This window comes from Bos indicus, chromosome 13, assembly GCF_029378745.1.
Source record: "Bos indicus isolate NIAB-ARS_2022 breed Sahiwal x Tharparkar chromosome 13, NIAB-ARS_B.indTharparkar_mat_pri_1.0, whole genome shotgun sequence".
Taxonomy (NCBI): Eukaryota; Metazoa; Chordata; class Mammalia; order Artiodactyla; family Bovidae; genus Bos; species Bos indicus.
The window spans coordinates 69,638,522-69,653,643 of record NC_091772.1 but is presented as its reverse complement, the minus strand read 5'-3'; the positions used below and the strand labels follow the sequence as shown (position 1 = coordinate 69,653,643).

Below are 15,122 nucleotides of genomic sequence, written 5' to 3'. Positions count from 1 at the left end.
ACTCAGCTCTTTGCCCAACAACCAGCTCAGCAGGTGTTAGCAACTGTGTTGAAAGAACAGATGAGTCTCACATGGGTTTCTAGCCCAGCTGGACGGCTTAGCAGCTGCATGACTTTAGGCAAAGTTCGTCCCTCTCTTGAGTTGTGCCTCTGTCATCCGTCAAAAGAGAACAGTGAGACCTCCTAGGGTGGTTCATTCAATCATTTATTTCAGTCTCAAAAAAAAAACCTTTATTATGAAATGAACTCAGGTACAGAAAACCACACACAATAAATGTATGGCTTGATGAGTCATCTTATGGCAAATATCTTTGTAACTACATCTCAAGTTAATAAAGAGAACTTTGCAAGCGCTCCTCTCCCCTCAACTCTCTCCAGGTTTTCCTCTCCAATCTAAGCTCTCTCATTCCCCTGAAATGAACATGCAGCCTGACTTTTATAGTCATCATTTTCTTTCTTTTTTCAAAAATTTATTTGTTTTTGACCGTGCTGGATCTTCACTGAGGCTCAGGCTTTTCTCTAGTCGCAGCGAGCGGGGGCTACCCTCGAGTTGTGGTGTGCACACTTCCCATTGCGGTTCCTTCTCTTGTGGAACACACGCTCTGGGGCACACAGGCTTCAGTAGCTGTGGTCCCCAGGCTCTAGAGCGCAGGCTCAGTAGTAGCCACTGGCTCACAGGGAAGTCCCAAGAGCTCTTTCTTGATGTGATTGATACCCTCCCTGCTTTTATTTTAAAGAGAAAGGGAGATCTTCTCTCCTCCAACTTTTTTTTTTTTTTGGTAATTTTATTTATTTTTGGCTGTGCTGGGTCTTGGTCACTGCTTGGGCTTGTCTCTAGTTGCGGCAAGTGGGGGCTCCTATCTCTAGTCACGGTGTGTGGGCTTTATTTCGTGGCCTCTCTTGGTTCGGACCATGGGCTCTAGAGCACAGGCTCGGTAGTTGTGAGACACAGATTTCGTTGTTCTTCACCCTGTGAGATCCTCCTGGATCAGGGATTGAACCCCCGTTTTCTGCATTGGCAGACAAATGCTTTACTACTGAGCCACCAGGGAAGCCTCAGTAATCATCTACTTGCAATACTTTATCACGTAAGTGTGTATCCCTAGATATGATTGTTTAGACTTGTCTGTTAAAAAATAAAAGATGCAAAAATAAAATAAAATAAAATAAAAGATGCATCTTTAAAGTTTCCTTTAATCTAGAGGTGTGCCTGGACCCTTTCTTTTCCTTACACACTATTTGGGAAGGAACATCATTTCCCTCATAGAGCTTCCCACAGGATGGACTTGGCTGACTTCATCTGCAAAACACCATTCAGAGTGCTCCTCTGTCCTCTGTGCTTCCTGGAAGTCGGGAGCTGGATCCAGAGGCTTGACCAGGTCTGGGTTCGATCCCCTGGGCCAGCTCCTCGGGGAGCCTGTGTGCTTGGTGACACAGGGTTGGATGCTCTTTTTCTGTTTTAGTAGCAGTGGATGGTCTTGCCAGGTGCCACGAGCGGTAGAGGACCCGCCTGCCAATGCAGGAGATGTAAGAGGTGGGTTTGATCCCTGGGTCCAGAAGGTCCCCTGGAGGAGCGCATGGCAACCCACTCCAGTGTTCTTGCCTGTTGGGCTAAAATCCATGGAGTCCCAGAGTCGGACACGACTGAAGTGACGAAGCACACATGGTCTTATCACAGTCCACTGGAATGTGGCAACATTCCAGTCCTAGTCTTTCTTTACCATTTATCAACTGGCAAGAGACTTTTATTTATTTTTAATTGGAGGATAATGGCTTTACAATATTGTGTTGGTTTCTGCCATACATCAACATGAATCAGCCATAGGTATACATATATCCCCTTCCTCTTGAACCTCCCTCCCACCCCATCCCACCCCTCTAGGTCATCACAGAGTACCGGGCTCGAGGGAAAGAGACTTTTAGAAAGGGCTACGTCCCCTCATTTACTCTCTGATGCTCAGGGATACAGGTCATCTAGGAGACGCAGGACACAGGTTTACTTCTTTCCCTTTGTTCACCAGTTTACAGGGAAATGAATTGGTTCTTTATTATTCTCCAGAGGAGAGGATCAATTAACTCCTTTTCAATGTCATTGTGAACTCTAAGATTCTAACATATCTGATGGGTTACAATCATTTACAAGCATTTTAAAAAAAAATTCTAAAATCTGTTACTGTTTTGCTTTATGTTTTTTTTTTTTTGGCCATGAGGCATTCAGGATCTTAGCTCCCCAATCAGAGATGGAACTTGTACCTTCTGCACTGGAAGGATCCTTAAGGAGTTATCATTTCTTGAGGTTAAGGAGTGATTCTTAACCACTGGACCAATTAGGGAAGTCCCCAGCATTATTCTTGAAAAACCTGGTAATAACTGAATATTTTTTCTTTATAAGTCAACTCTATTATTACCTAAGCTGAGCGCTGAAGAACTGATGCCTTTGAACTGTGGTGTTGGAGAAGACTCTTGAGAGTCCGTTAGACTGCAAGGAGATCCAACCAGTCAATCCTAAAGAAATCAGTCCTGAATATTCATTGGAAGGACTGATGCTGAAGCTGAAGCTCCGATACTTTGGCCACCTGATGTGAAGTACTGACTCACTGGAAAAGACCCTGATGCTGGGAAAGATTGAAGGCCGGAGGAGAAGGGGACGACAGAGAATGAGATGGTTGGATGGCATCACCGACTCGATGGACATGAGTTTGAGCAAGCTCTGGAAGCTGGTAATGGACAGGGAAGCCTGGCATGTTGCAGTCCATGGGGTCGCAAAGAGTTGCACTCGAGTGAGCGACTGAACTGAACTGAGAAGCCTGAAGGACTTTTTTCTCTTTCCTTGAAGTCCAGTCATTTTATTAGAATGTCTTTAATATGTCTGATTATTCTGGGTTGATATTTTCAGATATTCGGTATGCTCCTTCAATATGTAATTTCAATTAAAAAAGTTTCAGTAGGTGTTCTCGATTAATTGTTCTTAATATTTGTTCCTTGCTTTGGTTTTCTTCTTCAGGAACTTTTATTACTTGTATGGTGGAACTTCTTGGCCTAATTTTAATATTTGTCATTTTCTCTAGAATATTTAAAAAACCTCTGTCTTCATTTCTGGTTGATTTGTAATATTCTTTCCTTTTCACATTTTTCTATTCTGGCATTATCTCAAGGTTGGGTTAATTTGCTCTTGTGTTTCTTCTATTTTAGCTTTCATTTCTAAAATAAGTTCTTTCCTTTGTATGTCTAATTTGTTCCGGAGTTCTGTTTTCTAATGAAAACTCTCTAATGCTAGTTTATGTTGTTCTTTCTTGGATATTTAAAGATGCTTTTAAGGTCATTTTGAACTAGAAGGTTATGGTTTTGATCAGTCCTGAAGAAATGTGTCACTGTTATGCTTTATCCTATTTTTAGGAGTGCTATTGGCTCCTGATTATTCTTTTGCCTAAGTTAATTTTGTATGAGATCTGACCTCCAGATTCTCTATTGCTCATTTTTATGTGAAATTACGTTTTCCTAAGGGCTTCTCGGGTGGTTCAGTGATAAAGAATCCATCTGCCAATGCAGGAGACTCAGGTTCGCTCCTTGAGCGGGGACGATCCTCTTGCCTGGGAAATCCCAGGGACAGAGGAGCCTGGCGGGCTACACTCCATGGGATTGCAAAGAGTTGGACATGACTTAGTGACTAGACAACGACATAGCAAGTTTTCCTGAACTTGGAGCTGATGTTCAGGATGCATCTCTGACCTCAAGGTCACCCCCTCCTCCTGTCTGCATGTAGTGTACAGGTATGGTGGCCTGCTTTCTGAGGTCTCCTAGCTCTGTCTCCTCCCATTACTGAGATCTGAATATCCTTCCTTTCTCTTGATTGTCTTAGTCAATCTGCCTGTTTTGATCCCGCTCCAAGGCATTTCCTCTGCAGTGAGGAACCTTGTCCGGGAAGGGAACCAAGCGGTTTCGAGAGTTCGCAGTCCTTCCTGAGGGCTTTCACCCTCACTAGGGGGTGGGCCAGGCCCCTCCCAGACTCAGTTGCTCTTCTCGAAATATCCCTCCACGCTCTCCACTGAATATACGTGGTGGCTCTTTGGGGCTTCCTCTTGTCAGGTCCCTCAGACACCCCCTTGCTTCCCTCTGCTGGCAACAGGTGGGATGCTAAAGGCCAGAGGCTGAGCTAGAACAGCCTGGGCTGTGTTGGGCGGGGACCTCAGGACACCTGATAACATGCAGGTAGCTACTGGGGGTTGTGCTCCCCTACTTAAATTCTTTCAGTGTTTTCGGGAGATACCTTTGGCATCTAATTCTGAAGTGACTGATGTCGGTGGGTTTTGTTTTTGCTAATTTGCCTTGCTTATTTTTGTTGGAATTTGGAGAGATTCAAAAATGATGCAGGCATGGCTACTATCTCCCCAGCGAGTCACTATGTTGTTGGTTTTGGCCACACATGCTGTGCAGCTTGCAAGATCTTAGTTCCTCCAGGACCAGGGATTGAACCTGCCCCAGGAAGTGAAAGCACCAAGTCCTAATCACTGGACCCTCAGGGAATTCCCAGCAAGTCACTAATTTAATGCTTATTCCCCTAAAGGGCAGTAGGAAAGATGAGATAAAATAACACATGTGCATAAAAGTATGTAAGAGACCATCTTAAGGTTCCGGTAAACCAGCTGCTCCTTCCTTCTGCTATCTTGCAGCCAGGACTGACCCTCTCATTCAAGGCGTGCAGGTTTGAGATCGGAGCCTGCAACTTCTTCAGAGGATGGGGCGCACAGGCCCCCAAGCTGGCTGCCTTGAAGCTGAGTGAGTCCCTGAGCTTTGTGCTCTTGCCTTGCCCTGCTGGGACCGCTCTGGGCATCTTCTCCTAGAACAAGTTTTGGAGAAGACAAGGAAGGACCTCTTTCACACCTCCCACCCCTGCAACCCCAGGAAAGGGATGATCCCGCGGTGAGAAGCCGGCTGTGAGCCCCGCACGCCATCTGCTGGCCATTTGTTTAATTGCAGAGATCAGATCAGTCGCTCAGTCGTGTCCGACTCTTTGCGACCCCATGAATCGCAGCAGGCCAGGCCTCCCTGTCCATCACCAACTCCCGGAGTTCACTCAGACTCACGTCCATCGAGTCAGTGATGCCATCCAGCCATCTCATCCTCTGTCGTCCCCTTCTCCTCCTGCCCCCAATCCCTCCCAGCATCAGAGTCTTTTCCAATGAGTCAACTCTTCGCATCAGGTGGCCAAAGTACTGGAGTTTCAGCTTCAGCATCATTCCCTCCAAAGAAATCCTAGGGCTGATCTCCTTCAGAATGGACTGGTTGGATCTCCTTGCAGTCCAAAGGACTCTCAAGAGTCTTCTCCAACACCACAGTTCAAAAGCATCAGTTCTGCGGCGCTTAGCCTTCTTCACAGTCCAACTCTCACATCCATACATGACCACAGGAAAAACCATGGACTTGACTAGACGAACCTTTGTTGGCAAAGTAATGTCTCTGCTTTTGAATATGCTATCTAGGTTTGTCATAACTTTCCTTCCAAGGAGTAAGCGTCTTTTAATTTCATGGCTGCAGTCACCATCTGCAGTGATTTTGGAGCCCAGAAGAATAAAGTCTGACACTGTTTCCACTGTTTCCCCATCTATTTCCCATGAAGTGGTGGGACCGGGTGCCATGATCTTCGTTTTCTGAATGTTGAACTTTAAGCCAACTTTTTCACTCTCCACTTTCACTTTCATCAAGAGGCTTTTGAGTTCCTCTTCACTTTCTGCCATAAGGGTGGTGTCATCTGCATATCTGAGGTTATTGATATTTCTCCCGGCAATCTTGATTCCAGTTTGTGTTTCTTCCAGTCCGGTGTTTCTCATGATGTACTCTGCATATAAGTTAAGTAAACAGGGTGACAATATACAGCCTTGACGAACTCCTTTTCCTATTTGGAACCAGTCTGTTGTTCCATGTCCAGTTCTAACTGTTGCTTCCTGACCTGCATACACATTTCTCAAGAGGCAGATCAGGTGGTCTGGTATTCCCATCTCTTTCAGAATTTTCCACAGTTTATTGTGATCCACACAGTCAAAGGCTTTGGCATTGTCAATAAAGATAAACTCCATTAAAATGGAAGCATCAGGCCCACTCCCCTAGTTCCCGCCAGTACCATGGGTTAATACTGTCTGCCTCTGGTTGAAAATGATGCCCAGTTGACCCTTGAAAAACACGGGTTTGAACTGCGCAAGTCCACTCACACGCAGATTTTTTTCACTAAATACACACCACATGCGTCTTAATTGGTTGAATCCCCGGATGTGGAACTGCGACTGGAGGATGAAAGTCAGGTGAAGATTTTCAGCTCTACTGGACCTACTTTGTTCAAGGAGCAACTGTATTTATGTTAAAACAATGACAATAAAGGGAAATAGACAATTTTCCCACGTGCTCCTACTGTCTAGACAAGCACTATATCTATATCTATATATATTTTTAAATAAAGTGTGTGTTAAAGTGTTAGATGCTCAGTCGTGTCCAACTCTTTTTGGCTCCATGGACTGTAGCCCGCCAGGTTCCTCTATCCATGGGGTTTTCCCAGGCAAGAATACTGGAGTGGGTAGCCATTCCCTTCTCCAGGGGATCTTCCCGACGGAGGGACTTGAAGCTGGGTCTCCTGCATTGCAGGCAGATTCTTTATTTACTCTTAAAGGGGGCTGGGCTGGTATGTCCTACATTTCTGGCTCCTAAAAAGTCATCTGGAGACCCTGGGTATTTGCATTGGCAACAAAGGGCGAGAGAGCTCAGATTCTGCAGCCCCAAAGACTTGGTTTTGAATCCACTTCATTTGTTAAAAGCTGGGAGTGGTAGGTAGGTTAATTCACCTCTGATTTTGAATCTGTGTGTGCTAGGCTGGAAAAAACCTCTCCCTTCCACCTCCAAGATATTCAGGTTCTAATCCTTGGCATCTGTGAATATGTTATCTTGCACTGGAAAAAGGACTTTGCAGGTGTGATTAAGATTACAGACCTTGAGATAGGAGATTATTCTGGATTATCCTGGTGATCTCAGTGTAATCACAGGAGTCCTTAAAGGATGAGAACCTTTTCTGGCTTCAGTCAGAGTAATGGGACATTGTCCACTTTGAAGATGGAGGCCGTGGATCATGAACCAGAGAATGCGGGCAGCTTCTAAACTCTGGACAAGGCAAGGAAATGGGATTCTCTTCAGAGCCTCCAGAAGGGGTGCAGCGCAGCAGACACCTTGATTCTAGTGCTTGGGACCTGCATATGACTTCAGATCTGCAGAACAGTGGGAGTGTAAAGCTGTGTTGTTTCAGCCACAAAGTTCAGAGTAATTTGTTACTGGAGTGTTAGGAAAGGAATACACTGCAATGTGGGGTAATAATAGTACCTACTCTGGCTGGTGGGGAGAATGAAACGTGTGTGCACGATCAGTTGCTCAGTCATGTTCGACTCTCTATGGCCCCATGGACGGTAGCCCACCGGGCTCCTCTGTCCATGGGATTTTCCAGGCAAGAATACTAGAGTGGGTTTCCATTTCCTTCTCCAGGGATCTTCCCTACCCAGGGATTGAACCCGCCTCTCTTGCATCTCCTGGATTGGCAGGCAGATTCTTGACCACTATGCCACCTGGGAAGCCCTGAGAATGAGATGAGATCACTGTAAGACATGCCTTGACAGTTGTAAACCCATTTACAGGTGCTTTGCGTTCTCTTCTGGGAAGATACCCATTTATCCTTTTGCTTCCTCTACAGTTCTTTGCTGGGCACCTATTGTGTGCCAGGGGCTGTGCTCAGTATAGGGGTTACAGGGTGAACTTGGCCCCTTTTATGGGGCTTATAGGTTAGGAGGGTAGCCGAATAGTAAGAGGTCACACAAACATACATGCCATGGAATTGCAATCACCATGTGGGCAAGGAATAAACTATCTGCGAAGCTGTGAGCGTGGAGCTAGGAACTTGCCAGACTCCAGGTTTCAGACCTCAGGCTTTGGGCCAGGTCTCCAGGATATGGCTTGTCCTTGCTCACCTTCCCATATGGGCTGGTCTGTCCTGACCAGGGATCAGGGTACCAAGGGCCAGTATCCAGACCAGAGACAGCAACTTGGGTGCCGTCAGATGGATCCATGCTGGTCCAGAGATCTGGGACCCTGCATGGCGGCCCCTATTTGCTGAGGCAGTGTGTAGGTGGCTCAGGCCCGTGAACTCAGCTGCCAGAATGGTGGGCAGAGAAGGCAGGGCTTGGCACGTGGCCACAGACCACTGATCCTTGGTTCAGGATCTTATGGGCACTAGGTGAAGGAAGAGGCAGAAGCTGGGACAGGGACTCAGTTCAGTTCAGTTGCTCAGTCGTGTCTGACTCTTTGCAATCCCATGGACTGCAGCACGCCAGGCCTCCCTGTCCATCACCAACTCCCGGAATTTGATAAAACTCATGTCCATCAAGTTGGTGATGCCATCCAACCATCTCAACCTCTGTCGTCCCCGTTTCCTCCCGCCTTCAATCTTTCCCAGCATTAGGGTCTTTTCTAATGACTCAGTTCTTCACATCAGGTGGCCAAAGTATTGGAGCTTCAGCTTCAGCATCAGTCCTTCCAATGAATATTCAGGACTGATTTCATCTAGGACAGGAACTCGGGCTACTTTATTTGGTTCTGGAAGCCCTGTCTCTGCTGCACACAGGTTCGAGCCTCCTCCTGCCCCCTCTAGGTTTTCCGGGGCTGTCTGGTAACCCTACTCTGTCTCCAGTGTGATGGGATGAGCAGACTCTCAGGGGCACAGGATTCCTTGTGCCTCAGTACATTGCAGTATCTTAGCCAGCTTAGGGGGTTTCCTAATGGGTACGGGGCACTCAGAGGGAGTCACACAGCTGAGACAGGCAGAGGAACCGCAAGACAGGGTCTGGACACAGATCTGAGGTTCCTGGTGGACCCCCAAACTATTGAGAGACCAGGGCCAGAGCCGGGGCTGTGCTGCCACCTCGTGGCGGAGTTTGGAATTGCCGCTGGGTCCGATATCCGTTTCCAGGGACGCGACTTTCCGTTCAGCTCGATTCATCTGCTTATCTCCTGACGGAATGGACGGAAGGGAGTGTCTGGTGAGTGAATCCGGTAGAGAAGGTGGTGTGTCCTGGCCTTAGAGTCCCTTTCACCCTTCACTAGCCATAGTTCTGAGAATCAGAGGCAATTCTAGAAAAGGGGTTGATGAGAACTAGGCAGGCACCCCTGGTGCCCCACCCCCACCATGAGCCTCAAGGTCTGTGTCACACCTGATGCTCTAAAACTTCTCCCGTGGAGTTTACACGTACACCTGGAACCAGGTGAAGGGGCCATAACACAGAAGGAGATCAGCGGGAAGCGGGTGCTGGTTAACTCAGGTTTTCCCAAGAAGCTCCTCACAGACTGGGCAGGGTACACCCTGGTCCAATGTGCAGAAGCTTGAAGAGAAACATGAGCCCCTCCTCCAAGGGACCACCTACCTCTAGGTAATGTACATCTTCAGGTGACCCGCTGTAACTATAGGGATGCCACTTGCCTGAGACCTGCCAGCCTGAAGGCGACAGAGTACTCAGCTGAAACCTTGAAATCAGGCTTGCAAAAGGTAGTCCCATTTATGAAATGAGTGAGTTAAAAAAAAAAAAAACAACACACCACATCAGGGGCTTCCCTGGTGGTCCAGTGATGAAGAATCTGCCTGCCAATGCATGGGACATGGGTTTGATCCCTGCTCCGGGAAGACCCCACATGCCGAGGAACAACTAAGCCCGTGCGCCATAACTATTGAGCCCGTGTGCTGGAAGCTGGGAGCCACAGCTACTGAGCCCACACCCTAGAGGCTGTGCTCCGCAGCAAGAGAAGCCACTGCAGAGGGGAGACCGTGCACCTCAACTAGAGAGTAGCCTCCACACACTGCAACTAGAGAGAGCCCCTGTGCAGCAGTGAAGACCCAGTGCAGCAAACTTATATAAACAAAATAAGTCTTAAGCCTCCCCCCTAAAAAATCCCCACATCATTTAAAGCCCTTTGAGTATGTTTTCTAAAAGTTTTCCAACTTGGAAAAATTATACAAAAGAAGGGGACAAAGAACAAAGTCTACAGAAATATGACCTTAAGGTGGCTTCAGCTAAGGTACAGGAACTAGTAAATGCATTTGTTTTTGTATGAATTTTTAGATTTTTGAATTTATTTTCTTCAGAGTGCTCCGAGGCATTTTATTTGCGCGTATGTCAAAGCTATGGTTTTTCCAGTAGTCATGTACAGATATGAGAGCTGGACAGTAAGAAAGGCTGAACGCTGAAGAATTGATGCTCTTGAACTGTGGTGTTGGAGAAGACTCTTGAGAGTCCCTTGGACTGCAAGGACATCCAACCAGTCCATCAAAAGGAAATCAATCCTGTATATTTATTGGAAGGACTGATGCTGAAGCTGAAACTCCAGTACTTTGGCCACCTGATGTGAAGAACTGACTCATTGGAAAAGACCCTGATGCTGGGAAAGATTGAAGGCGGGAGGAGAAGGGGATGACAGTGGATGAGATGGTTGGATGGCATCACCGATTCGATGGACATGAGTTTTAGCAAACTCTGGGAGATGGTGAAAGACAGGGAAGCCTGGAATGCTGCAGTCCACGGGGTCACAACTAGTCAGACACAACTGAGCGATTGAACAAAAACATTACATCCCTAGAAGAAGAATCCAAGGGTTTTCCCTCCTGTGTGATTTAGACTTGTTTCTTTGGGGTTCATAATGCCTGCTGAGGTTGACAATACAATGAAACCAAACTAATGGGATGGGAGCAGGTTTTTCTGCCATTTTTCTAGATCTTGAATCTGGGGCTGATCACTCTATGCTTATTTAGCTTGCCTGTGAGGTTCCCAACAATTGCCCAGCCCTGTGGTCATCGATGATTTCAAATCCTCCAATGTAACTGTGCTTCATCATCACAGTTAGAAACCTGATGATGACTTTGGAGCACGGCCTGATAAGAACCTGGCGTTTGCCTCTCTTTTCCACATTGTTGATCTTCTTAAAAGCATCAGCCAGGTCATTCACATGTACTATTGTGGCAGCACAGGAGGATGGCAGAAAGATACATTCTTTATTAATACAATGGAAATGTATTTTCTCCCCATTTCAGCCAAAATGGTGTTGAAAAGTATTTAAAAGCATACAGGTCCCTACCTCAGGGGAACTCTAACACACGTGCACTTTCTGCTCAGTTGCTCAGTCACGTCTGACTCTGTGCAACCCCATGGACTGTAGCCACCAGGCTCCTCTGCCTATGGAATTTTCCAAGCAAGAATCCTGGAGTGGGTGCCGTTTCCTACTCCAAGGAGTCTTCCCGACCCAGGGATTGAATCTGAGTCTCTTGCGTCTTTTGCATTGGCAATCGGATTCTTTACCACTGAGCCACCCGGAAAGCCTCTTTTTGAGATTCACTTTGAGATGCACCCATTGGGAGGTTATTGGCCGTAGCACTGTCTGTAGGCAAGAAAATTTGGAAACAACCAAAATGAAATCAGCAGGGTCGTGGATGGACAAATCTCAGTGCATGTGGCAGGTGTCAATGGCATGAAGGCCTCCTTGGTTGAAGTGAATGGTTCTGTGTGTTGACATCTGTGTGTGAAGATCTGAAGAACAATGTGGAGTAAAAAAGCAAGTTGCAAAAGCAAATATTCTGTGTATTATTTCTGGACTTTTTTTTGTTGTCGTTCACACCATGCAGCTTGTGAGACCTTTGTTTCCTGACCAGGGATCGAACGTGGGCCATGGCAGTGAGAGCACTGAGTCCCAACCACTGACCACCAGGAAATCCCTCTATTTCTGGATTTAACTGGAATCTATTATACAGAGTGAAGTAAGCCAGAAAGAAAAACACCAATACAGTATACTAACGCATATATATGGAATTTAGAAAGATGGTAACAATAACCCTGTGTATGAGACTGCAAAAGAGACACCGATGTATAGATCAGTCTTATGGACTCTGTGGGAGAGGGAGAGGGTGGGGAGATTTGGGAGAATAGCATTGAAACATGTATAATATCATGTATGAAATGAGTCGCCAGTCCAGGTTCGATGCGCGGTACTGGATGCTTGGGGCTGGTGCACTGGGACGACCCAGAGGGAGGGTAGGGGAGGGAGGAGGGAGGAGGGTTCAGGATGGGGAACGCGGGTATACCTGTGGCGGATTCATTTCGATATTTGGCAAAACTAATACAATATTGTAAAGTTTAAAAATAAAATAAAATTAAAATACAAAAAAAAAAATGAAAACAAGGCTGACTGCCACATTGCCTTCATGTGCTAATGAATAAATGAATGCCTCTTTGCCTAGTTAAGTCCCACTCATCTTCCAGATCTCAGCTCAGGGCATCACTTTTTAAGCAAAGATTTCCCTGCTTCCTGCCCCCTACCCACCACCCCGCTCCCACCCTGCCCCCGTCTGCCACCACCCCAGGGCAAGTAGGCACTCTGAAATCCAGTCTCAGGACCTATACCTTTCCTTCAGGTCTGTTTTTGCTCTTGTATATTTATGGCAGAAAGCAAAGAGGAATTAAAGAGCCTCTTAATTAAGGTGAAAGAGAAGAGTGAAAAAGCTGGCTTAAAACTCAACATTCAAAAAATGAAGATCATGGCATCCAGTCCCAACACTTCATGGCAAATAGATGGGGAAACAATGGAAACAGTGACAGACTTTATTTTCTTGGGCTCCAAGATCACTGCAGATGGTGACTGCAGCCATGAAATTAAAAGATGCTTGCTCCTTGGAAGAAAAACTATGACAAACCTAGACAGTGTATTAAAAAACAGAGACATTACTTAGCCTACAAAGGTTCGTATAGTCAAAGCTATGGTTTTTCCAGTAGTCGTTTATGGATCTGAGTGCTGGATAATAAAAAAGACTGAGTGCTGAAGAATTGATGCCTTCGAACTGTGGTGCTGGAGAAGGCCCTTGGACAGCAAGGAGATCAAACCAGGCAATCCTAAAGGAAATCAACTTGCCTGGAGAATCCCAGGGATGGGGGAGCCTGGTGGGCTGCCGTCTATGCGGTCGCACAGAGTCGGACACGACTGAAGCGACTTAGCAGCAGCAGCAGCATTCATTGGAAGGACTGATGCTGAAGTTGAAGCTCCAATACTTTGGGCACCTGATGCAAAGAGCTGACTCATTAGAAAAGACCCTCATGCTGGGAAAGACTGAGAGCAGGAGGAGAAGGGGATGACAGAGGATGAGATGGTTGGATGGCATCACTGACTCAATGGACATGAGTGTGAGCAAGCTCTGGGAGATAGTGAAGGACAGGGAAGCCTGGCTTGCTGCAGTTCATGGGGTTGCAAAGAGACAGACGTGACTGAGTGACTGAATGACAATAATATTTATTTGTGTGATTGTTTGATTAATGTCCATCTTCCCTACAAGCTTGATTTGGGCAGGGACCCTGGCCACTTTCTTCATCCTCAGCACCTAATGCCCTGTATAGACTGTAGCCCATGAGGCTCCTCTGCCCATGGGATTTTGCAAGCAAGAATACTGGAGTGGGTAGCTATTTCCTTCTCCAGGGGATCCTCCCGACTCAGGGATCAAACCTGGGTCTCCTGTCCTGTAGGCAGATTCTTTACCATCTGAGACACTAGGGAAGTCCCACCTAATGTAGAGTGGACACTTGATAAATGAATTTGTTATTTCCGTACCCCAACTAGGCTGTAAGCTCTGTGAGACCAGGGGAAGTATCTATTTTCTTTTTCACTGATTCCTCTGAGGCTTAGGGAAGGTTTTGGTGTCAGAAAGTCTGAGCTACAGTCCAGGCTCTGCCACTTGCTGGCTGTGTTTTCTTGGGCAATTCAGTTTGAGTCTCCGAGGCTCAGTGTCCTCACGTGTAAAAAGGGTAACAATACCTTCCTTAGAGTGTTGTTAGAATTCAATGATGTATTGTACGAAAACAATTCATCAACAAGGCTTGGTATCAGAAGGGGACAACAGAGGATGAGATGGTTGGATGGCATCGCCGACTCGATGGACATGAGTTTGAGTAAACTGCGGGAGTTGGTGATGGACAGGGAGGTCTGGCGTGCTGCAGTCCATGGGGTCGCAAAGAGTCGGACACGACTGAGCTGAACTGAGCTGAACTGAAACGTCTAAATGCCCTCATTGTGAAGGATGCTGCTGCTGCTGCTAAGTCGCTTCAGTCATGTCCGACTCTGTGCGACCCCACAGACAGCAGCCTACCAGGCTCCCCTGTCCCTGGGATTCTCCAGGCAAGAACACTGGAGTGGGTTGCCATTTCCTTCTCCACTGCATCAAAGTGAAAAGTGAAAGTGAAGTCGCTCAGTCGTGTCCGACTCTAGCAACCCCATGGACTGCAGCCCACCAGGCTCCTCAGTCCATGAGATTTTCCAGGCAAAAGTACTGGAGTGGTGTGCCATTGCCTTCTCCCATTGTGAAAGATGGCGGGGGTGGGGGGGGGGGGCCGGGGGGCGCACCATCTCCCACATTACCACCAGGTGGCGCTGTGATCATTCACACCGGCGATGCTCACTCCATGAGCTCGCTCCAAGCTTCGAAATCGCTTCCAGCTTCCTTGTATCCTTGTATCGCTTCCAGTTATCCTGTCCCGTAGGCTCCAAGTGGCCATTTGGCCTTTGCTCTAATCTCTCTGTGACGGGGAGATTACTGTCACCAGGCTGGAGACCCTTGCAGGACTGGTCTGAGAGCCCCTGTCCTCTGGGTGGAGGAAACAGAGGACCCCAGGAGAAGGGGGGGAGACCAGACGGAAACTAGTGGGCAGACAGACGAGAGTTGGGACTAGGGTGAGGCAGTCAGGCGCCCAGGGTGCCAAAATGAAGGACGCGGTCTTTCTCGGACTTGCGCATGCGTGGAGTCTGACCGCCCTGGGTGGCCTCATAAGAATACCCTGGGGCTGGGCTGACAGCTGGTCCAAAGCTTCAGTGCTGCCTGCCGTCCACTCATCCACAGTAGGACAGAGCTCTCAGCAGGTGCCAGGCTGTGGAGGAACCCCCTTGTTGCTCTAAAGAATCCTTGTTGATAAGAACTATTATTATTTTAAACATGCATTTATTTCTGGCTGTGCTGGGTCTCCGTGGCTGCAAGAGGGGATTTCTCTAGTTGTGGTGAGCGGCCTTCTCATTGCAGAG

At 47.2% G+C, this 15,122-nt stretch overlaps 1 pseudogene; it reads right to left on the bottom strand.

Moving 5' to 3' along the window:
• Positions 1–10,648: 10,648 nt before the first annotated feature.
• On the bottom strand, positions 10,649–14,602 carry LOC109567697 (small ribosomal subunit protein uS8-like; annotated as a pseudogene).
• Between the last annotated feature and the right edge of the window lie 520 nt (positions 14,603–15,122).